At 40.2% G+C, this 26,231-nt stretch overlaps 1 protein-coding gene across 3 annotated transcripts in view; it reads right to left on the minus strand.

Annotated features, from left to right (window-relative positions):
* Positions 1-14,522, minus strand: part of klhdc8a (kelch domain containing 8A) — a 209,318-nt gene extending 194,796 nt beyond the window's left edge. Inside the window, exons 1-3 of one of the 3 annotated variants that reach the window (XM_036151252.1) lie at positions 14,205-14,520; positions 13,098-13,218; positions 6,235-6,289 (exon numbers count right to left, since the gene is read on the minus strand). The gene's annotated coding sequence lies outside the window, so the exon portion shown is untranslated. Of the gene's footprint in view, positions 1-6,234; positions 6,290-13,097; positions 13,219-14,204 lie in introns of all 3 variants that reach the window. The other 2 variants (XM_036151254.1, XM_036151251.1) reach the window with 2 other exon arrangements.
* Positions 14,523-26,231: the final 11,709 nt, after the last annotated feature.

Here is a 26,231-nt window from a genome sequence, read left to right on the forward strand (position 1 = left end):
ACACATGGATACTTTGAAACGAGAAGCGACTTCACCGACGGCGTCTAAGCAGACCCCCCCCTGCTCCGCTCCGCACAAAACTTGTTCCGGCCGCCAACTCACCGCCTCGCCAGCGCCTTAGAGAGAGATCTCTATTGCTCTGCGCCTCGTCTAAGCAAATTCCTGGGGGAAACACCGCCTTCCGCATGTCGGCTTTGTTTTTTTCCGGCCAGCACCTTTCTTACTCTGAATCCGAGGTTTGGCTGACAGCGAGGTTATTGGCGCATTATCGCCACCTACTGTTCTGATTCAAACCCCTACACCGCAGCAACAGACCTTCACAAAATAAAAGCATGTGAGCAACATGCGTTAACGCGCGTTAAAGAAAATATTGCCGTTAATAGTCTAATGAGTTAACGCGAAATTAACTTGCCCAGCCCTAAAATATATATATATATATATATATATATATATATATATATATATATATATATATATATATATATATATATATATATATATATATATATATACACACACTCCCCGGCCCCTCTATTAGGTAGACCTTGCTAGTTCCGGGTTGGACTATGAGGTAAGATCACTTTCAAAAGAAACTTGTACATAAAAGGACGTTAAACGTACCAGAGTCACTTTTTTTTTTTAATTACGCACCAACTCTGTAAATACGGCGCTCAACGTCTGACTTTTTTTTTTAATTACGCACCAACTCTGTAAATAGGAAAGCTTAAAGGTATAATGTTCTCGCCTCAAACGATCTGAAAACATACTTTTGAAGAACAGCAGCAGAAAATGGAATGTTTAACTTACCACTGTGATCTCTGCCCTGCCGTTAATCAAGCTGCGGCCGCGGTGCATTCTGGGAAAGTTGTCAGTCTGAAGAATGCATGCGCGCATCCTATCATCGCACTCTGTGCTCGATTAACTAGCCTTGAAAACCATGACGTCAGACCACTGTTGTGAATTTGTATTCTCAAAGAAAAAATCCGTACTCTCAAGCAGCCGCTGCTGTTTGTGTTCATGAAGAGTAAAGCCCAAATTTAAACTTGAAATTTGTATATATTAGTTATTGAAGTTGTAACTATTTAAACTGTATGTTGCATCCTTTGCATGAGATTTTAATTATTATGAGTTTACAAATTTTTGTTATGCACAACTTCTGACTAATGCACACAACTGTCCTTTTATGTACAAGTTTCTTTTGACAGTGATCTTACCTCATATTGGACCCTATTCAATGGCATAGAGTCAACAAGGTACTGGAAACATTCCTCAGAGAGTTTGCTCCATATTGACATGATAGCATCACACAGATGTTACAGATATGTCGGCTGCACATCCATGATGTAAATCTCCCGTTCTACCACATCCCAAAGATGCTCTATTGGATTGAGACCTGATGACTGTGGAGGCCATTCGACTACAGTACAATCATTGTCATGTTCAAGAAACCAGTCTGAGATGATTTGTGCTTTATGGCATGGTGTGTTATCCTGCTGGAAGTAGCAATCAGAAGATGGGTACACTGTGGTCATATAGGGATGGTCATAGTCAGCAACAATACTCAGGTAGGCTGTGGCATTGACACGATCAATTGATCCTCAATTGACACGATCACCAAGTTCTAACCCTACCATCCGAATATTTATCAGACCATGCAACGTTTTTCCAATCTTCTATTGTCCAATTTTGGTGAGCCTGTGCGAAATGTTGCCTCAGTTTCCTGTTCTTAGCTGACAGGGGTGGCATCTGGTGTGGTCTTCTGCTGCTGTAACCCTTTCGCCTCAAGGTTTGACGTGTTGTGCGTTCAGAGATCCTCTTCTGCACACCTCGTTTGTAACTAGTGGTTATTTGAGTTACCGTCGCCTTTCTATCAGCTCGAACCAGTCTGGCTATTCTCCTCTGACCTCTAGCATCAACAAGGCATTTGCACCCACTGAACTGCCGCTCACTGGATATTCTCTCTTTTTTGGACTATTCTCTGCAAACCCTAGAAATGGTTATGTGTGAAAATCCCAGTAGATCAGCAGTTTCTGAAATACTCAGACCAGCCCATGTGACACCAAAAACCACATATGTACACAGAAGCCTTTCAAGGCCACACACTCTTTGATGCTGCATTGCATCTTAATTAGAGCTGGAATCTGCTTAAGCCTCTGTTGCTAATCACCGAACATGGCTGAGTTTTGCAAGTTGTTGCACGAGGAGCCAAGTAGACAAGACGGAAATAGATACAGGCCCTAGAAAATCTGTGAACATTGGCAGAGCTCACAGGAGACGGCTTGATGTGGACTTAAATAGGGTACACATGCACCAGAGAACATGGCGTATTACATAAGGGCTCTGTATTTTCAATTAACGTTATAGTGTACTGCATCCTATAAGCTCTGCCTCATTCGCAGCCCTAAACGTCTGTTTGCTTTGGCCAGTGTGCATGTACACTTACTGCTGTGTAGGACTCATATTAGGCTGAGCCCGTCCACTGTGGGACTGCTATGATAGTTCTTGTGAAAAAAATAATCAGAGGGGGCAGAAGCACAGCGGAAAGCGATAAAAGATGAAGGAGAGGGATGTAATGGTGAGGAGCATCAGAAGAGTGCTAAGGTAATGGATGGAGGTTATTATATGGTGGGATAATGAGAGGGAGGGACAGCACTATTAGGGTGGTGATAAAGACTGGGTAGCAAAGCTGAAGGGTTATATGGAGCAGAGGCCATATTACCACAGTATGCTGGGGACATCATAATCCCTGTGGCCTTATAAGTAATTACTATGTGATAGGGAGAGTGAATAGTAAAACTTATCTACTGTCAGCAGAATTGGAATTAACTCCCTAATGGTTTATTCAGCCCACTATGCATTTATGTGTGTGAATGGGTGTGACTGTGTGTGTTTACTGCCCTCCTACCCTTTAAAGATTTGAGTGGTTGACTTTGGGAGTAAAAGTGTTTACGGATATTGAGGGCATTTTTCATTTATCTAAAGCTACACCTCTGCAAGTGATGTGTGTTTATGGGACTCTGTAGAGCACACGACCTCTGTGCCGTGCGTTTGTGTGAATATGTGCGTCTTTGCAAATTCCAAACCAGCAGGAGGTCTGGACAGTGTATTCTGGTTCCTTAGGGCAGGAAGTGGGCTGACTTTCTAACACCTCTCCTGCAGATGAACAATGGCCAGTATGCTTAACTGAAAACCTTCACACTGTTAATAAGAAGAAGATAAACAGCAATGATGTGTGCTTCTTTAGATTACTAGCTCTTGGTGGTGCATCCCAATAACTTGGCTTGCAGTTTTTTGTGCACAAGAAGGCAATTTTTACTCTTTAGACTGAACCAATTAGAGTTTGTTTACCTTTCTGTAATTTTTTATAGTTGAGCCACTGGCACCCATTTTTGTACCTGCTCAGCAGTTAGGAACTTATGAACCCTGAGGTGTTTTAGCAGCACATCATCCCCTACCATCTATTTAGACTCTGTATATAAAGCAAAAATTGTTCCTGTAACAAAAGCACTTTATGACATTGTGTACATAATGTTCTTAGCACTTGTAAAAGACAAAAATAAGACAGAAAAATCCTTTATTTTATTTATTGCATGCTTCTACTTTTACAAATCTTTGCCATAACATTTTTATTTTAAGTCTGAACTGCCACATAGATTCTCTAATAGCAATATTGAAATTCCCTAAATTTATACCATAACATACCATGTTTCTTGCTATAATACTTTGAAAAATCTACTAAAATATGTGGCAACAGCAACCATAGCAGACAAAATGTCCTTACATTCTAGAGTATATTTTTGATGTATTGAATGAAAGATTAAACTGTACCTACAGCAGAGATCAGCTGTTTTTATTAATTTTTCCCTTCTCTTTGATGTTCTTTCAATTTAATCCTTCATTTAATGAATTAAGTTACCCTTCAACGTCTTTGAAAAATAGCTCAAACTCAGTCCAATTTGATGAAAAGAGACAGTGAACAGTAATTTAATAGTAAGTCTTGACACAGATTCTCAACTGGAGATTTTTGTCATTCGTTTTAGTGTAAGTTTTTTATCATAATGTTTTCATTTTTGGCGTTCCTATGGTTGCTTTTGTTTGTTTGTATTTTTGTGAGAATTATATGCTGTTGTAAGTGTGGGATTATATGTCGTCTTTAAAGTGTTTTCAGCTAGAGCCTAATTGGGCGCTGGTTCAACCAGTCAGCAAGTAGCCTACCATCCCCTGCGCTACACAAGTACAGGCTATTTACCATTTAAATTAGAAAAAAAAAATCATGTATCATTTTTTGCGCTCTTTTTAATTAAGTACCACTTTGTGTTGGTCAGTCACATAAAATCCCAATACAATACATTGAAGTTGGCGGTTGCAATCTGGCAAAATGTGGCACGGCATGCCTTTGAGATATAAAGACTTGTGCATGTTTTATGTCAGAGAAGAAAGCAAGACTAGGATTGTACTTTACAGTGACAATAGCTCTCTGTGGCAAAAAAAAGCGCTCTTCTTCATTTGAAAGGACCATGTTAAGCTGTCAGTAGGGTGGCAGAGCAGAAACAAAGAACCAAAAAAAAACACCCAGGTCAACTGACCTAACTCTGAAGTGTTACAAAGCAACACATTCATCTATGCTTAAAAATATATATTTTTAAAGGTTTACTTGACAATGAAATATTTACTGAAAGGAAAACGTGTTGATTGGATTTATTTAAGGAATCTTCTTGTCTGATTCACATTATATCCTGTCAATTATTTCAAGTATGTACTACTTTGAAACAGGTCAATCTGATATAATAGTATAATGAATGGATGGCAAACCATAAGATCTTCCTCTTTACTCTGTACTCGATCTCTCAAGTCAAGCCATGTGGGCAGAAGTTGACATCAGTAAAAAATTAAACAGGACAGAATGAGGGTAAATGCAAACAGGGCAATAAAATGTGTATCTGCCACTGTCTTATGCAAGCACTAAAATTCAGGAAAAAAAAACTTCATTTCAGAGCTACAAAGTCTTATTCAGGAATCAGCCCAATGACTCTTCCACAGTGGAGAATTAAGTAGTCTTGTAACATACAGTGCCTTCCACGACCCTGCTTAAGATGTATAAAAAGGCTTACAATGATCAATCCTTCTAATTTGAAAACATTTACTTAATGGAAAATATTCCAATGCTAAGAAACAGGGCATTTGTAGTCATACTAACCACTCAAAGAACTTTTTCCTAACAAATCTTAATCACAACCTTCCTATCAAACATTTATACATTTGGTGCTAAATGTCTTGTCCAAAGACACATTAATATATTGTGGGAGAAATTGGAAACAAACTCACAACCTACTGGTTGTGAGACAGAGCAAGACTTTCAGCAGATAACAGGGAGCTTTAACAGAGTCCATAAAACTATCCTTCTGAGCTTTGAACCTCTCGTAATCATACTGGATTTGGAAATGTTGGAAGTCTTTGTGAAATGTCAGAGTTAGAGATCTACATACACTGTGCTAACGACTAATATATGATGTTATAGACAATGAAAATGTCCACTTAACAATTATTTTGTTGGGTTTGAAATATCACTAAAATCTTGCAGTTTAGATCAATTACCCTAACGTAAGGCCTATGTATTTAAGCTAGTTGGGTGGTAAAATGTTCCAAGGAAAAATAGCCTGACATGTAGCCCACCCTCAGCACACAAAGGTAAAGTAATGTGTTTTCCTTTTCAACCCAGTCATTCAAGAAAACAAAATCAAAACATAATGAATTTGAATAATAGAGAAAAACAAAATAAATTGTCCACACTAGAATAGTTGTTAGCCACGAAATGTCTGCTGTGTCCTTTTATGTTTGCTGATGGGATGAAATGCTGCCACCAGCTGTCAAACAAACTGTTACATTGGAACACTGCTGCCAATCCGAACATTTAAATGACACCAGCATTGGGGAGAAGTGATGGACAGTCATCTCAACAACACACACAGCCACAGCTTTGGTTTTAAACTTCTTTCAAAGATTGACAGGAGGAAACATGCCATGAAAAAAGGAGCAGGATAATGTTAAAATGAGGCTGTTATTGATTTTACCACCCCAAACCACTGCACACCGTGCATAGCAATTGGCTCAAATGGTGTTCATGAGTGTGTGGACAAAGGTCATCAATGTAGGTTAAAACAATGGAGGATGAGGGGAGGAAGGTAAGGAGGAGGAGGCTGTTGGAATGTGAGAGAAAGAAAAGCAGCACTGTACCTTGAGGGTTCAATCCTGCTCAGGTAAGCCTTAATTGCTCCTTTCTGTTCTTTACCTATAAAAGCAGAAAATTGCTATTAGAAATTTAGTGCCACAGTGTTTCACATGTTTAGAAGCTGGATCACGTTTTTAATTTTTTCTTTACAATGAAGAATTTGACGTGTGTAGTGAAGTTATTTTATATTGACAAATGAAGATGAATGCTTCCCTGCTGTACAGCTCTGCTGCATTTATCCCCCCCCCCCCCCCAACGTTAACGCCTTGGGCTGGAAATCTAGCCCCTGTTCTGTTTAACCATTGAGCCAAATCTAAGTGTGAAAGCTAACATTAGGAAACAACTCTATGTTTTCTTCAACAACAGACAATGGTGGACATGAAAACTGCAAAATACAGCAGGAACAATAGTGGGCATGTCAACATTTTTCTCAGTAAAAATATTTCTCATTTGTTCATTGACAAGAAAATCTATAACAGAAGTTGGGAACTACTCAAGTGATCTGCACATACATGTAATCTTGAATGTTCTGGGGCCTCCTAGAGGCACTTCCCAAAGATTTCCAGATGGATTCAATTCAGGGGAACAGCTGGATCTGAAGGGCCACCTCGGCCCGTCTCATTTATTCCGATTCGAATATTTGGCAAAAAGAGAAGAGACAGTGAATTCAGAGGCAAAAACAGTTTAACATATATTTATTACAATTTGTAATTCCAAAGTGGGAGACACTTACAAGTTTTATCACAGCGGATACCTTAACCTTCTCTGCCAGTGTCATAAGTGTGTCTCAACACTTACACGTTCGTACCTTCCTTTTAAACACACGGGCGGCTCCAAACGGGGGCCGGACCAACCATTTTTCTAAGTTTCCTTGAGACATTGAGTCTGCTGAGAACATCTGTTTCCTGACATTTAACTGTTAAATGTAATCTATTACCCTAGGTTGGTTCCTGGGAGTTAACTGAAACAACATTGAAACCTTGAGAAAAGAACTTTAAAAGCGTTATCTGCTCACAAGGCTGTCATATCTCCTGCTGCATCCCGTGCCTGGTACTTACTTACTGAAGTCTGAATCCACTCTTTGTTCTGCATACATCCTCATCTATTTAGGTTACTGGGTTAAAGTTAACATCTGTATTACTTTAAACTACACTATTTTATATAAGTGATTATATATTTCCATAACACGATGATTGATTGATTGATTGATTGATTGTAATCCAAACGAAGCCCAGAAGATTGTGGAAAACATGAAACCGCTTGTGGGGGCCAAGGGTTGGGGCAATCTTCCTGAGGGAGATGGGGTGCAACAGAAATGTAATTCCTCTTCTGTCACGCTGATGCCGCACCAGATCCTTAGCACTTTGGAGACACATGGAGGCATGTGTGGTGAATATTGAGTAAGTGACCTTTCTGATAAGGCTTGAAAGGTCTTTATATTCACAGTCATCACTGTCAGGAAGACTGCAACAATAGGACCATCATCATCAATCATCATTTCCTGAGCTTGGGCCAGGGCCCAGGAGCTGGTGAACTATGGCAGATGACATAAACCATCCAATCACGTTCAAACTCTGCAGTACTGTCCAACTTTATGAAAGCTGTAGTAACATCAACAATAAAATACACATTCATATGATTGGAGGTTTTAACCCAAGCTTCAGTTGTAAAACAGAATGTTTCACTCTAGAAATAATTTGGCATGCAAATTATTTCATACATGTCATGGTTGAGTTTTAGTTTGGCTTTGTTTTTCTGTTATTTTCATTTTGTCATCTCTTTTGGGTTAGGTTTGACTTTATTTATTGTTAGTTTTCATTGTCATCAGTTGTTTTCTGTCATCTTCACTTCACCTCCTCAGCAGTCAGTCACACCTGTTAAAATTTAATAGTTAATTAGCCAGACTCTTGTTCCACCTGGTAAGTGCTCTATTTAAACCTCCCTCTGCCTTCAGTTCAGCACTGGGCCGTCTTCTGCTATCCACCACTCCATGCCAGTCCCGCTGTAAGTCTTTGTGTTTTGCTGTTCATTCCAGGAGAAGCTCTGCTCTTTGTCCAGGTGTCTTCTGTGAATTGCTACCCTGACAAGCTGCTCTGGAGAAGCTCTGCTCTGTGCCCTGGTGTCTCCTGTGAACGGCTAACCTGACTAGCTGCTCCGGAAAACCTCTGCTCTGTGCCCTGGTGTCTCCTGAGAACTGCTAACCTGTCAAGCTGCTCTGGTGAAACTCTGCTCTGTGTCCTGGTGTCTCCTGATAACTGCTAACCTGACTAGCCGCCCTGAGTCCTGGTGTAGCTATAAGGCCTGCTAGCCGAGCAGCACCTAGTGAATGTGGACTCCCTCTCTCCAGGCTGTCAGCTCCTGCCATCACCTACATCCCTGACCTTCTGCAGCCCTGAACCTCCGATCTTCATCATCCGCCATCCAGCACACTTCCTTTAAATAAAAACTCTTAAACTTTAGTCCCGTGTGCGCTTCCTGAGTTCTCCGGTAAACAAATCCTGACAATACATGACTCAGTAACAAGCCCAAATCATCATTATGCCTTCACCATGCTTCACAGTTGGTATAGGTTTCTTTGCTGATAGGAATTGTTTGGTATTCCACAAACATGGTGCTGTTAATTAGTCACACTTCGCTACATTGGTCTCTCTCTCCATAGGATAATTTTCAAGGGGTCTTGTGGTTCATTCAGATGCAACTCTGAAACATTTGCTGTCAAATCTTCATAGAGATTAAAATCTTTCTCCTGGCTTTGAGAGAACCTTTCACAAAAAAGAAAATGCATGATAGCCATGTTTCCATCTACTGGTTTGGAGCGAATTAACCAGGCTACATAAGGCAGAATTCTGTCAAAAATTAAAGTTGCGTGCAGTAGTAATAAACTGGAAGTAGAGGTTGCAAACTAGCATGGACCACACATCAAAAATAAAAAAGACATCTTTTCAGGAATGTGTTGCCATCAGGCACATTGTCCTTTTTCCGTCATGACAGGTAGCATAGGTGATGTTACTTGCAGTCCGGCGACAGAGAAAGAAATGCACTTCTATGAGCGTTATGGGAATATCCGGGAAGACACCAACGGCGGGAACAGGTGATCAGTCATGTGAGGTAAATGTTCGCAACGTCAGACCTTAATCGGCAAATGTGTTTCCATCTCACATTAACTCTTTCGCAAAAGCCAAAAACCATGTGAAGCGAGCGCAAAAACATTTTTGCAAAATTTAGTTATTTCAATTGCCATCTCTTTCAACCTCTGATGACACTTCAAAATGCACATAAAAAACGTTAATGGTAACATGGCAATTTATGGACCTGTCCAGGGTGTACCTCGCCTCTTACCACTGGACCACAACTCTGTACAGACAAGCAGGGCTAGACAATGGATAGAAGGATGAATTGATTTAATGAGAAGAGCTAAACTCAGGCACCCAGACATTCTTAGTACTTCTACAGACATCTGTGAATGGATGGGTCCCTCTCGGATGCTCATTGAATTCCAGCAAATTTTCTTTCTGCACTAAATATGCTCCTTAGCAGCAGACAAGGACCCAGTCCCTTTAATGAATTTAAACTTTTGTTTCTAGAACACACAATCAGGATAGTGTTGGTGCACTTTATTTTGTATTTCTGCATGTTTCCACCATTGTTGCACTCACTGCTTTATCATTACACACACCATAACCTTTGTCAGACTGATGGGCAATAACAATTGTTTACCATCTTTCTGGCTTGTAATTATGTTACCACATACCATTATGCTGATCAGCATACGGCCTAAGCTGCCAATTAATCCAGTTTGTTTAGCAGCTCATGGCTACAGCTTTCCCTCCTGAATAGCTCAACCAGGGTTTTACTCAGGCTTTTACACCATGTTTTGGTTTAAATAGGAATAGTGTGAAATGTGTTTATTTATAAAATTAATGTTAGATTTAAATAAATTAAAACCTGGTCAGGACCTTTCAATATTTATTTTATGACATGTAAAACTCCAGAGCTAAAAAAAGTGTATTTTACCCAATTGTCTGTTCACTGTCTTAGAAAGATAATTATCCAGAGTCTTTTCACAAATTGTCACATCACCCCAAAAACATACGTCTTAAATTTCCTAAGATTTGTTCAGAGAGTTGAAAAAGTTTAACAGTAATAATAATCTTCTTACATTTGTCATTGCAACTTTGTAAATTCCAATTAAGTCTGTCCCTTGAACCCAACCCTTAGAGAGCAGTGGGCTGCCACTGTGCAGGACTCAGGGACATTCTGGGGCTAAGGGTCATGCTCGGGGACCCAGAGTGGTAATCTATGATTTGAACCTGAGAACTTGTAGCCTTCCCATGCCCCATGTCCCCTGTTTTAACCAGTAGACTGGCACTCCTCATATTCAAAACCCTTACATTTTTCACATTATGTTGAAGCTACAAGCTTTATTGCATTTTATAGAGACTTTTTATAATGAACCGACACAAAGTTGTACATAAATGTAAACCAAATGGAAAATAAATGATGCATGGTTTTTAATATTTTTTAACAGATAAAAATCAGAAAGATGGTATTATAGCCCCACTCAGTAAAATCTAGAACAACCTTTCACTGTAACTCCAGCTGTAAGTCTTCAAGAGTGAGTCTCTGCCCGCTTTGTACTCTAGTTCAAACTCAGTCAGGTCCAGTGACGTGCAGTCAGGGGAGGCAAGTGAGGCCAGGCCTCACCTGTCATCATGGAAAGAAAGAATATATATAATGATGATAACATAATATAAATTGTGATTCACTCAGTAATCTGTAATAAAGAGTTAGTTAGTTAGTTTCATCTAATTTCCTCATTTTTTATCATATTTTTTGAAAATCGCAGAATTTTCACCATTTTCCATGTAAATACTTGGTGGCGCTTGATAGCAAAGCTGGTGAGGCCGCAGTGAGCTTGGCCTCCCCCGGGATTGCGCAAGCCCATGTTAACTGCGCTGGCTTCCATTCTGTGAATGCATCTTCCTGTCTCTAGATCATAAATTAAATTGTTCAAACAGTTATGACCTGATTTTCCATAATTTAATGTATGTGGATAACGAATTGTGTTTTGGTCATCAAACTGTGTGCAGGTAACATGTTTTCATGTGCTGCTGCGCCATGGACCGCAGAACGCATTTCAAATTGGTCGGGCCCATCAGTCCGGCGCGCATGCGCGAAAAACCCGGATGAAAGTGAACTACCCATTTATTTAACTTTTTTTTCTGACGTTCCAGCACACACGCCCCGTATTTATTTCCACTTACAATCATTATAATACAGCTAACACAATATTTACAGAATAAAAATACTTTAAAAAGAAAAGTCAAACTCACCCCTGCTCTAAATATTCCCGAAAAATTGTCTCTGTCTGCCATTATGCTGGATGAAGTCCTATTCTCAAAGCATCCACTATGGTCAAAAGATCCCTGTGTGTGTGGGCGCACATCAAGCTATTTAGTCTTTTCTGGGTCATTGTTGATCTCAGATAGGTCTTGATACGACGGAGGGACGAGAAACACTTCTCAGCACTTGCAGTGGACACAGCCTTAAAGCTAGCTAAGCTAACGAAGCAAACGAAGTAGCGGTCATTTTGTTTACATCACATGACACAATCAGCCAATAGGGTAGTTTACGCGTAACGTCAGCGCTACGTCCAGGTCCGGAGTTGTGCGCACACCACAAATTAATAAAACAGGGTCTTCTTATGCTATTTTTAAGTCTTTCACTTCACTTCTGATAGATTTCTCGTTAAAAAAAATAAATAAACTCAAGTCAAGGTTGTAAAATTTACTTTAATCGGTAGCTGTTCCCAAATTCATAAAATACACACCACAAAGTAATAAAGCAGGCTCTTCCTACGCTGATTTTTAGAAGAAGTGGCGAGTTAACCCAGCGGACTTGCTAGTCCTTCAATCAATAATGCAAATGTGCATCACGTGATTTTTTACTGTTTAGAAAATGTTTAAAGACCTTGTTTTATTAATTTGTGGTGTGTATTTTATAATTTTGGAAACAGCTACCGATTAAAGTGAATTTTAAAACCTTGACTTGAGTTTTTTTAATTTTTGGTTTTAACCGAGAAATCTATCAGAAGTGACGTGACAGTGTTCAGCCCAGCCTCCCTCGCTGCAATGCGCGCTCCCGACACAGGGGAAACAGATTTCCATGGGGGAACAGAATTGAACAGTACTGTTCTCGTCTACTACATGACAAAACGGGTGATTTAGAGCGTACTTTTAGTTAGTTTATTTTTGGAATCTAAACAATGCCTACGACTTGTTGTGCTCCCGGTTGCACACAGAGGCATTTCAAATCGTCGGATGTACGTTTCTGTCGTTTACCGAAGGAGGAAGGACGAAGAAAGAAATGGATAATTTCAATGAAAAGAGCGCAGGCAGACACTCCCAATGGACTGGGGGAGCCATCTTACTACTACAGAATTTGCAGTCTACACTTCATCTCCGGTAAATACAACTTAATTCTGCTCTAGTCATTGTTCTACTTAAATAGCGCCGGAGGGGAGGTGGCGATCACCACACGGGCCGGAGAAGCGGTAGCAGCAGCAGCAGCAGCAGCCGCTTCTGCGGCTGTCTGGAGCAGTTTCTCAGTATGCGTCTGCCATTGTGTTCGCCTTTTGCCTACCAGTCGCGCATGCGCGAAAAACCCGGATGAAAACAATAGCAGTGAACTACCCTATACATTTTTAGATGGGATGATTTATCGCTTTCTCATTGGAGAATGATGCTACTGCCATAGACTATTGTGCATTTGAAAAAATAGCTATTGAATAATTTAATTTTATTTATATATATTATTTTACATGTTTGATCATCAAAAGTAGGTAGGGCCGCGGCCCTACCGGCCCTACCGGTTCCGCGGTCTTTGTGCTGCGCGATCATAAACGGCAAAGAAGTGGTTGTAGGTGAGGCCGGCAGTTCCTTGGCCACTAGGCGGGGGGCGCTTAAGGGGCACCGCTCCTGATCCCAAAACTGTAGAGTGACAGCAAGTTATGGATGTTTTATTAGCGAGTTATGCTAAACAAGTAAAGCACTAAAAAGACTCTAAACATACAGCCGGAACAGGACTGATCAAGGAAGGATTTCCTCCCTGGCAGTGATCTCCATTGAGCCTGAGAGAGTTTTAAAACTGAAGAAGATAATGAGAACTTTTACTGGAAACTGGACTGAGTTATTCTCTTCTCTAATTATGTGACTTCAGAAGCCAATCGGTTGAAAATTGTTTTATTTATGGGGGCCAGCATAAAGGCTGCTGAGTACAAATGCACAACACACTTTTAAGGTTTTTATTGGTAAAATAAAACTTAACTAAAATGTAGCTCTTTGGGCCTTCCATATTAAAATCCCAAGCAAAGTACCCTGATGTTTAGGATTGCACCATGCTAAAATGTGAATAGGTTCAAGGGGTTAGCATACTTTTGCAAGGCAGTGCATGTTTTTAGCAGCTTTGTTTGGCTTAACATTGTTTATAAAGGCATATCTGGTTGTGTAAGACTGCATCAGTTGTAGCTTAATGCAGAGAATAACCCTGCCAGAGTCCATCATGTATTAAGGATGAGCAGCCACCTTCTGCCTCATGTTTGCCCTGCTCCCTTATGTTTTCGCACATGACTGCTCAAATCATACTGATGTGCTTTAATATTTCATCTTTTTGCTTGCATTCTCTTTTATCAGTCTTTTTTTATTTTACTGATACAAGAATAACTTTATTTTAGGTTTACCAGTGAACCTGAGTGTCACAAAACTTTAAGCGGATAACAAATTATGCTTGAACCATTTCCTAACTAGTTTTGCAGTTTAAGAAAACTGTTAGCAGACCATAGCTTCCCATTAGATCAGTCTCAGAGACTAAGTTTAGAGCGTGGCTTCCACATTGCTGCCTGGACTAGCAATAACAACTGAGCCTTATCAGGGAGAGCGATAACATTTCCATTTACTATCCCTCTGGAGCTACTTACTTTCTCCGTTTCCATCGCCCTGTCGTCGGCAGAAGTCCCCTTTGTTCCTCCCTCCTCTCTGCCTTCGGAAAGCGAGATGGAGAGAGGGAGAGCAAAGGAGAGGCGAGTCGGATCCAGGAGGAGGAAGATGGGAGACGAGGCGCGGAGAGCAGCCGCAGCACCAGTAGCGCTCACTGAGCCTCATATATCGCCATTAAGTGGGTCAGCAATGAAGTATTCATCTCCAGCTCCCATCGCACAAGTTCACGCTCAGTCTCTGCCTGCGATGGTACAACCCAGGGAGAGAGGCAGAGAGCCGGAGTGTTTGGATAACCTACATTGGGTGAAGAGGAGCCCACTGACACTATTTTAAGATTGCCAATTGTGAGCAAGATTATGCTTCTTATTAAATGGAGCAGCTGTTTACTGCACTGCTGAGGTCACAATGCATATTCTTTGGAGAATTTGAGGAATATCACAGTTTCAGTTGCCAAACGCTTCTTTTTTCCCCCAACTGCTCCTTTTTTAAATAAACTGAGCATAGCTTATATATATATATACATATATATATATATATATATACACATATATATATATATATATATATATATATATATATATATATATATATATATATATATATATATGTATATATATATAAATAATGGGTGTGTGTATAATCTTATTCAATGAATGACTTTTGCTTTCTAATTAAGCTCATTTGTCAGCTTAGAAGTACATATTTTTATTTAAAGTACTTTTAGTGGGCTGATCTAATGTTAAATTTCATGTTTTCTTTGCTGTAAGTGGGAAATCGTAAATTTCCAGATATAAAGGCTCTGAAAACAGTCTGTGTAATTAATCTTTATGTGTTTCACTTAGTGAACTGAACTGCTTAAACGAACTTGCAATGCAACAGGCAGAGGACCCGAAATTTCAGCCAAACACTGTGCATTTCAAAACGTTTACTGTAATATACTCTGGTGGGAAGCAAGAAACCCAACAGGAACGCCCTCAGGACCAACCTAAAAAGGAGAGAAAGGTTAGTGGCTGCTGATAAATTCAGTGGACAACAAAAAACTCTGATAAAAGCTACTAACCTTCTCAGAATCCAGGTGGGGGGAATGGCTTCGATCAGTTGTTCCTTGGGCTCAGTTTAGATCCAGAAGGTAACTGCTACTAGAGTGACAATGTCCACCCAGGCTGTGCGTTGGAAAGAGCACGCAGATTTAATCTCAGCACTGGGCTGAAAAACTGAGACTTCAGGGGGATCCATTAGACAACCGAGGTGAGGGTCATATACGGGAAGGCAAAAAAATCAGTGGGCTAGGCACGAGGTGTGAGTCATGGGGCATAAACTTGATTGTTGTCCAGAAAGTAGAAGCCGATGAGATGTCCAACAAAGGCAAAGGGAGACAGGGAAATTAAAGAAACAAGAACTTTGTTACAGGCAAAGCAGACAAAGACATCTACTCACACTAGGCTTTCAAATAATCTGGCACTGACTGACTTTGGCGGTTCAGTATATAAAGGCAGGAGAGCAGATGAATGGAATGGAGAGGATTGTGCTGCTGCAGCTGGAAACTCCCAGGTGCACCAGAAAATCTTGATTGCAGGGTGCAGGAGGAACGTCAGAGAAAAAAGCAGTCAATCGAGCCAGAATCATAGCAGAATTAAGAGAAAGACTGGACCTAAATGCTTCAATTCACATTTAGGTTTCTTGCGTACACCTGCAATTAGTTTTAGTGAACATGATGACCCTGAAATAAAGTTCAGCTGTCCTGGCAGCATTTTCTTGACATTTCTTCTTATGTTTTCTTTAGTTAAATCCGTAGCATGACTTCAGACAATATGAAACAACAGTAACTTACAAACCCTTAATCTTCTTCCATAGTTGATAAAAAGTTGAATGACATTAAAATGCTGTAAATATATAAGTAGTAAAAGTTGTAATATCTGGGGTACGGTACAACTTTTATTTAAAAGTATATTAAGTGTTTGAATGTATAACACTGCTGAGGAATAAATTGTTGTTTGCTTGTATTCGTATCAGTAGCCTGATCTCGGTGCGCGGTGTTAGTAAATTCTACTCCTTTTCTGACTTACAGCCAAGACACCAAAACTCATAAATTCTTGATTTTGTATGAGCGCAGTTTTCTTTCTGAAGACTGAAACTAACAGTAGCTACATTTATGATGGAATATGATGATCAGATTAAGCTCAATCAGAATCAAAATGTATTCCGAATGAGATGAGTTGATAATCCGATAAATGTGTGTATAAACGTTTATCAGGCTCAAGTTTTTCAGAATGTGGCAAACTGACCTGAGTGTACATGTGGGCCTGATGTAAACCTGACCAATTTCTGCATTGTTGAGTGGCGGAAAAATATCGGGAAGCAAAACAGTCGGGCTCCTGATACAACCTTTCTGTTCGAAAAAATAAAACAGCTCAAAATTGTTGCTCACTCAGTAATGCTTCAACCGTATTTAGAATATTGTGCAAGTCCAGGCTGAGCGCTTGGAGGACAAATAAACCCGTATAATACTGCTTTGTTTACTATTTTTGTAGTTTAGCAAAGAAAGAAGTACTTCTTCTTCTGTAGGGTTTTTTAGGGAAATTTGCTAGCTGCACATGCCAGAGTGGTTATATTCTGAATAAAGCCAGGTGCAAATACATGCACGTTATGGTCAGATTAATTGATTGTGTGCCCATATAAACAGTGCAATCCGATTACTGAACATACTTTGGAAAAATCAGTATCGTTGGGCCCAAGCATGAGAAGAATAAAAATGACTGAACTACACACAGAAAACAAAAACACTATTAAAAACTCTGAATTCCAGATTGCACAGTTTTAACCCATTGTCATGCAGAGCTTCCAAAAGGGAGGAGTTCACAGTTCAAATCCCCGTGATGTGATGGGTATAAAGGCATAAGTAGAGAAAAAGTTCTTCCTCCTTGCTTGCTGCTCCAGGCTGCATAGAGTGTGTGAACATCTTGATCTCTTGATCTGGCCAAGTAAAAGGCCTTTGATCGAAAATAAGTATGGTCTGCTGTTTGTGTATCCAGTGACTATGGTGCGGCAGTGACCTTACAACCCTTTCCAGGCTGATTGGCAGCAACAATTGCACGTCTAAGTTCTTTGTTTACCACTTTACTCCTCGGTATTATGCAAAACCCACCTGTATGGTCCAAACCAGAACACTGCCAGCACCTCTGCTTGATGGAGGTCATCACACTTTCTAATGATCAGTTAATGAAGTGAATTTGATTAGCAACGTGTAGCTGCTACTTTCAATCCTAAATCCTAAGGGAGCAACTAAACGGAGAGAACGTTAGATCTCTCCGCCCGAAGACCAAGGAACTCGCAGCACTAACCCGTTTTCAAAGAAGGTACAGAGACGTTAGTATTATGTGTTTCACGGAAACGTGGCTAAATGAAACTGTAATGGACTTACTGATTACTGAGCCGATGTGACATGTGAATTTCTCCAATGTGAGATCAATAAAGCCTATCTTATCTTATCTTAACTTAAACACCTTTTCCCCATTTTGCCGTCATTTTGTGTGAAAAAATAATGACAGTGTGGAATTTCTTCATGTGCTTTTGTGCACTTGAGGTTAGAATTTAGGAATCTTACAACTGGTAACATCATCTCATTTTTATCACATTCTTATACACTAATTCTGGAACTGACGCAGGTTGTACTTTCTTAATAGTTTCTCTGTTTAATGTCATCCACTGTCATTAAACCAAGACATTTAAAGGTAGAGTATGACTTTTCCAGAAGTTTCCCCAAGTCTCTTACCTGTTATTACCTGTTAAGACCGTCTTATCCTCAGGGGGATCGTGCGAAATTTTTTTCCCAAACCACACTGGTTGTATTTCTTTCCACTGAGGCCTTCCTCTTCTTCTCATAAACTTGTACGCGGTTTGCTTCTTGCGACTCTCAGCCATGTTTAAAGTATACGGTAAGAGCAGTGGAGCTACAATGAACGGCTAACACCAAAGCTGACTGCTAAGGTAACCGGATACATGAACATTAGACGTAGACATGCAGCAGAAAAAGAAACTAACAAGGCACGTGCACGAACACTGGCGTTACGTGAGCATTTCAGAATGATTGCCATGTGGGACAACCAATAGATAAGTCTATACCCCCAGATATGGTGATACCCACGGAACTTGAAGGACAGAGGAGGGTAAGGGCAGGACCAAAACTCTGACAAATGACCCTTCGCTGAGTCCCACCCCTGACCAATCATACATTTGCAACCATAACTAAGAGGGGAGTGCCTGGCAAACATTCACTTCTTTTGAAAAATGCTGAGGCGGTGTGTGTATGGGACTTGCAAGTCTGTTGAAAGATATCCTGAACGTTCGGGTACTGTTGAATTTTTCACCTTCCCAAAACCCAAGACACACCTGTAGAGATGTTAAATATGGATTGAGCAGTGTGAAGCTGCTGAATCTGTCGATGATCATGAAAAACTACCATGTTTGTTCCGAGGAAAGATGATAACGCTAACTAGCACATAGTTGTTGGCTACAAAACGGTTGTAGATAATCAGTTAAAAGTTGTTGTTGTTTTTTTAGCATTGAGTAAGGTAGACATGTACTGCGAGTTGAACAAACCCACGATGTGCGAACAATATCCTAGAGCACTACAAACAAAAAGACTACTTTAAGCAGCCGGCTAGCATAACAGATACTTACGGCTTTCTGGTTTAAACCAAAAAGTGGGATTATAATAAAATAATATATTTCCTTACCCTGTGATGCAAGAACATTGTTGTTCCTTTATACATTTGTTTTATATGCAAATTATCAATACGTGGGGTGGCTGAGTCTTGCAAGATGAACAGTGAGCCCTCGCATTGATTTTTATGTCCTCTTCCTCTTCATCAACATTACTACGCTGACAAATGATGTTGTGAATATATTTTTCATATGCGTATTGCAGTCCTTTCTGTCTGATCCTCTTCAATATTTTTGAGACATTACTCCAAAAATTTGAAACAATTTCTTACGGAATATCTTTCACTGAAATCACTGTGGAATCCATGACGATATGCGGGCAGCTCCCACAGAGAACATTTTTTTAACCTCCTTTTTCTGAACACATAATACATTAACTACTTTTGAAACAACAATTTTATCAAGTACAACTAAAAGTGTTTCTGAACAGGATTACCAACAATAGCTTTAAGAGAGATATACAATTCTTAGGAACTCATACATTGTGTTTTGCCCATTGTTTTATATAACTGCCTATAATGTAATATTTAATTCAGCATACAGTATTGAGTAAGAGACCAGTATAAAATCAGTGAAGTGTAAAATCTCACACCCCCACTATCGACCCAAACACTGTAACAAAGCTTGATCCTTTGCATTGCACCATTATATAACAGTCAGAATTTAGTTATATAACTACAATAAGCCATAACACTTAAGTTAATCAACAAAGGAGACAGGGGAAATGTAAATCAAAAGGAAAGTCAAAACCAAAACAGCATGTTTGGAGATTAATTCATTGCCAACTGGGTAAATAAGGTCACATCACTCATGTGGTCATTAACTGATGTCTATGATGTCATATTTGTATTTTTTGTGTAAAGTTAGAATCCCAAGCTATGTAAAGTAAAATTTGTGAGCACATCCTCTTATATGAAATAGTGGATGTTCTCCTGTGCTAAATTATTTAATAAGTCCTTGACTGACATCTTCTACATGTGAGTTATTCTCTCCTTACACCTCAGTGGTATAGGTGTCAATGCTAAATATTGCGGTGAAAGAGGTAGTTGCTGTTGATAGTGTCAGGAGTTGAAAGATGATTGTGGTTTTATATACAGTGGTTACAGCAAGAAGGGCTGTGGTTCAAATAGCAGCGGGGGCCTTCTGTGTCAAGTTTCCTTGTCCTCCCCGTGTATCCTTGGATTTTCCTCAGGTACTCCAGTTTACTCCCACAGTCCAAAAACAAATGTTAGGCTAGGTTGAGATTCTAATTTCTCTTTATGTATGAGTGTGTTCCTGATTGGGTGTTTTTTTCATGTCTCTCTGTGACCCTGTGATAGACTGGCGATCTGTCCTAGGTGCACCCTGCTTTTGTACCCAATGCCCACTGGATACAGCTTCTAGCAAAGGATTATTTTCAGTTTGGTATATTCCTCATGTTGGCAAATATAGCAACTAGATAATGGATGGATGCCCAGGAGCCCTTTGATCTACAGTAATACCAGAACAAATGAAATACACTCGCTGATGAGTGTACCTCACGCATTATTAACACAGTATACCAAATATCAAACCCATCATTGCTCTTCAGATACTACTGATAAAGTCAAAAAATACAGTATTCAATGTTGCCAAAACATTTGTGTTTCTCTGAACCAGTGCTGTTCAGTCTTTTATGTGTGATCTTGAACCTAAAAACACTTTCAGAAAAAAGGGGGTACACTAATATGCTGACGTAGATTCTCAGTAATTCTGGACACAATGATCCTTGGTACTAAAGTAGAATGACACTGGAGTTCTATTGTTTCATTCAGAAGACGTCTTCAGTGCAGAACATTGTTGAAAATAACAGCCTATAAGCTGCAGTCCGAACAATCACACTTAAGAAAGACCATCAAAGTAATTAATTGGGGCATTAAGGTCGCATGAGTCACTGGCTCTACCATCCATTTAGGCCCCATCCAGATGAATCCAGGTTTGGCAGTATCCGACTAACTTCTTGGTTGGATAGGGGGTTCCATCCAGATGAAGCAGCTGCTTCGTCTTGATACCCCTATCAAGATTTGATATCTGCATGAGCAGAGATCAAATAATTCAGCCAGACAAAAGTAGCGGTTTCAAAAGGTTTATTTGAAATGGAGGTGTTGCAAAGCAGGAGACAGTCAGGAGTCCACTCGGGACCCGCTGTAAAGGAAAGAGAAAGGTTAATGGCTGAAAACATCTCAGTGAGAAGTTGTGAGCACTGAATAAAATCCACTAACCTCAGAATCCGACACTTTGCACTGGTTCTATCACATGGGTCCAAGGGCCCCGTTTCATCAGTGAGTTTGCTACAGCAAGCTCTGTGTCTAATCCTCTTGATGCAGACAGATGACAGGGCTGAGGCAAAGAGAAAATCCATGGTCCAGGCTTGGGTCATACACGGTGAATCACAGGCAAGCGGAGGTAACTAGAGGGCTAGACAGTAGGTGGACAGCAGGATCGATATCCAGAATCAGAGGCCAACAGGAGAGTCTGACACAGTTAAGGCAAAACATGGAGAATCCACAGAACAAAGATGGGTCAGGAACAGGCAGGCAATCAGAGAATGCTGGATGGTTTACTTATACGATGGCTTTCAAGAATCTGGCAGCAACATAAGCCCCATTTACACTACCCTTGTTAAACCGAGCTGAGCTGAGACCAGTCTGAGCTTGGATCAGTTAACCAAGCTGAGACGACCGTTTACACACCACGCTATCCCGGTTCCTTGGTTGTTCCTCGCCTCCTAGTGACGATCTGCAGTACTTCTGCTCTCTGGGATTGAAGGCGGGACCGAGCAAATCAAAATGGCGGCACCCGGAACATTCGGGATGTTATGGTTAGACAGAGTCGGCTTTTGGGACATGGATAAGACAAACGGACGTCTAATAAGGATTTACAGATGCAGGAAACAACGACAGACACTGAGGTTCATCACACTGCTAAGCAGAATCACTTCTGGAAATCGTGTGGCATGATAAGGAAGCTAGTATTAAAACAGGCTGGTGGTCTTTTTGATTGTGACCAGGGGTGTTTATGTGTGTATGTGAGCTTCAGTGTTGCATAGTCCGCTTATTATAAGCGACTTTGGGCTTGTTTTTTGTGAGTTATAGGTTACGTTTTTTGGGCTTGTTTCTGAATGTGAAGTTGCTTATTTGTCTTTTTTGTTACCACAGAACTTTTCCTGGGGCCTCATGTATGAAGCATGTGTACGCACAAAAACGTATTCTGCAATCACTGCATGCATACACCTGCATTAAGATGACCTCACTTGAAAAAGTATGCAAACTAGTTGCTGGACTAAATCGTTCGGTGGGCCGAATGCGGTCCGCGGGCTGTACGTTTGACACCCCTGGTTTAAACATTAGTATACCAATTTAATCAAAGGTATCTTATTAGCTGTTGTTCCAGCTTTATGTGAAAAGTTAACAAAACCTTTTTAGTTATTTAAAGTTAATTGTTATTTCATGTGTTTAAGGGTTTTGTTTCTAGATTTAAGACAGCTTTTATGAAAGTTTGACAGTTAAATTGGTGGATACACACCCAAAAGTAGTAATGTAGAAGTAACACTTTAGATATTGGAATATTGTTAAAGTGTTACTTTAGCAATATTCTTTCCTTTTCACATTGAAGATCAATGTGAAAAGGAAAGAATACAAAAGAAGGATAATACAATATCAAGCCCCAATCTTTCAATCTCATTTTAAGTGTTGAGGAAGGCAGAGAGAACAGGTGTAACATGACACCATACATGTATTTCAAGCAGTTTGTCACTGATGGAATGCTCCTGGGGATTGCAGATCAAACAGACATATGGGGCTTGAACATATTTGTTGGTATGTACAGTTGGGCCAGGCTTTAAAGGGTTAAATATATTTGAAAACCAAAGACCTACTTGGTTTGTGGTTTATTTGTGGTCTCTTGCTGCCACCTGGTGGACAAGATTAGCTCAGAGGGGCAACATAGCGACCGTTTACAGCAAAACATGACACTTCCTGTTGTTAGGGGGCGCAGCCTTACTAATGTCATCATTTGACCATTGGATATTGTAGAAGACCCGATGATGATGAATCACGGAAAGTTTGGTGCTCCTGTGTGTTTCTGTGTAGGAGATATAACACTTTTATTTTTTGTGGCGAATAGGTGAACTTTGACCTTTGCTAGCGCCCCTTCAGCATGCTCAAAAACTCACCGTTTTGATAACTTTTGATTGGCCATGCCTTATGATCAGACTGACCGAGTTTCAAGGCGATCGCTCAAAATCTCTGGGAGGAGTTCGATCGTATATCAATGCTGTAAATGTCACAATTTAGGTCAAAATCAGACTTTCAGTCTAAAATGGCCAACTTCCTGTGATACTTGCACTATGATGTTAATTGTAAATTCTGAGCGTCTTATTAAGCTCTACAACTGTAACAAATTTCATGTCTCTACGATGAAGTAAGTGAATAGCAAAGGGTCCTTTGAAAATTTCTAGGTGGCGCCGTTGAGGCATTTTTCTTTAAATTTTTGTGACGACCTTAAAATACAAAATTTCTAAATAGTCACCATGCATCTGCAAAGTTTGGTGAGTTTTTGAAGATGAGAAAGCCCCCAAAAAGGCCCCTCTTTAGGGGGGCAGAATAATAATAATAATTAAAACCGCAAGCGGTGATGAGCGGCCCTCGCAGCAAAGCGCCGCTCTGGCCTATTGGCCACCGCTGGGATTTGCGCACCGCCGGCCGCCCGCCACCGCAGATGCTGTCACGCATTTTGCCCGCCCGTCCACTGGGCGATTCACACGAACGTGTTCGGCAGCGCTCCCCCACGACTCACAAAAAATCTGGTGCAGATCGCTCAATGCAGCGAGGAGATACAGCCGTTGAATAATGATAATGCATTTGGCCATCGGACCGGACTAAATCGTTCGGCGGGCCGAATTCGGCCCGCGGGCCGTAGCTTTGACACCCCTGGTTTTAACATTAGTATACCAATTTAATCAAAGGTATCTTACTAGCTGTTAATCCAGCTTAATGTGAAAAGTTAACAAAACCATTTTAGTTTTTTAAAGTTACTTGCTATTTCATGTGTCTAAAGGTTTTGTTTCTTGCATTAAGACAGTTTTTATGAAAGTTTAACATCTAAATTGGTGGATACACACCCAAAAGTAATGTAAAAGTAACACTTTAGCAATTGGACTATTGCCAAAGGAACATTTTAGCAATATCGCGGGGGTAGCAGCTTTATAAAGGAGGCCCAGACATTCCTCTCCCCAGCCACTTGGGCCAGCTTCTCTGGGGGAATCCCAAGGCGTTCGCAGGCCAGCCGAGAGACATAGTCCCTCCAGCGTGTCCTGGGTCTTCCCCAGGCAGACACCCTGTCTACTTTTAAGACTAATCTTAAAACTATCTACGAACGTAGATCGACCGGTAAACCGAGAGCTTCGCCTTTTGGCTCAGCTCTCTCTTCACCACAACGGACCGGTACAGCGCCCGCTTCACAGCAGACGTTGCACCAATCCGCCTGTCCATCTCCCGCTCCATGTTCCCCTCATTCATGAACAAGACCCCAAGATACTTGAACTTCTCCACTAAAAGCTGGCTCTTTGGACTTTCCTTTTTTAAAAAGCTTATAGTTAGAGTGGCACATGTTACCCTGAGCTACCTCTATAGTTATGCTGCTATACGTTTAGGCTACTGCAGGACATCAGGATCTATTGTTCTTCAATTTTGAATGACTGTTGTCATTTCAGCTTTTAACTTTTTCATTTTTTTTTTCTTCATAGTAGGTACACCTGGTCTGGCGTTCTGTTAGCTGTGGCATCATCCAGGGAAGACCCGCTACTACCATCTAATGTAGAACTTCTGTGCTTTTTTGTCTCTCTTGTTGTGTCTCTGCTCTGTCTTCTGTAACCCCCAGTCTGTCAAAGCAGATGACCGTTCATACTGAGCCCGGTTCTGCTTGAGGTTTTTCCTTCCCGTTAATGGGGAGTTTTTTCCCCGCTGTTGCTTCATGCTTGCTCAGTAGGTAGGATTGCTGCAAAGCCATCGACAATGCAGACGACTCTCCCTGTGGCTCTACGCTTCTTCAAGAGAGAATGCTACTTGTCAAGACTTTGATGCAATGAACTGGTTCCCTTATATAGGATTTTTTTTGACCAATGTGTATAATCTGACCCAATCTGTATAATCTGATTGATTTTGACTTTGTAAAGTGCCTTGAGATGATATATTTCATGAATTGGCGCTATATAAATAACATTGAATTGAATAATCTCTTTAGACCAAGTAAACTATCACATTTTATGAGACAGTTATCTCATTTTAAAGATATAATCATCTGTTATTACTCTTAGCAGGTTAAAGCTCCATAAAAATTTTAGACCAGCTTTTAGTTCCACTCTTTTATTATGCACATCTAGGCTACCTATAAATATAAAGTATGGCATGCCAAAAAACATTTTCAACAAAAGGCAATTTTAGTAATTGCTTTGCAATTTTATATCTAAGCATTAAAAATGATAATATTTCACCAATTTTCACAGCAAGATGGAAATAACAACTATCCAACATTTTAAGATTTTGTAAAAACTTTTTTCCTTTTTTACCTACCTTTTGAAATTAATACTTGTTTCTACTTCTCCAAAATTATACTTCAAGAAAACTATTGTTCTGTCCTGGGGCCATATGCAGCTAGACAGCTAGGACAAAAGTTCCCCACACAAAGCTTCCTTTTCTTGCGTTGTCTGAATAACCTTTGTTCCCAAATCTGGCTTTAAACATTCTTTTTGTAAAAAGACGAATATTTTCCAAAGCAGAAGCGTGTAGAACAAATTCAACTTCAATATTAGCAGTTTCCCTAGCTTCATAGCTGAAAAGCAGCTTTTACCAGAGCAAAATACGTCAAAGATCTTTTATTTAAGGTGAGAGCACTCACTATCTCACGTAATTCACATAGAGATCTAACAAAGTTGTGATGTCTCAGTCTGATTAAATATGAACCCAAAACGTTTCTAACTGTTTTTAGCATGGATTTCCTCTGAGTAATAATTAATTTATATCTTATTTATGTAATGTATTCACGACATGAATTCCTTGCTGTCTTAACAAAAGGCAGAACAACTATAACGTTATTTTCTATAATTATTACAGGTTCTGCTGAGATGTCAAATTCTGGAGAGTGCTTAGACACCCTGACACACAAATATGGATTAACTTCATTTCATGTGCACTCGTGAACTTGTTTTAGTTGATTTAGTTTTCTTGATGTACTGTAGAGCGTGATGAGGTCTGTTGTGGTATTGTGTG

Source organism: Fundulus heteroclitus, chromosome 20 (assembly GCF_011125445.2).
Source record: "Fundulus heteroclitus isolate FHET01 chromosome 20, MU-UCD_Fhet_4.1, whole genome shotgun sequence".
Lineage (NCBI taxonomy): Eukaryota > Metazoa > Chordata > Actinopteri > Cyprinodontiformes > Fundulidae > Fundulus > Fundulus heteroclitus.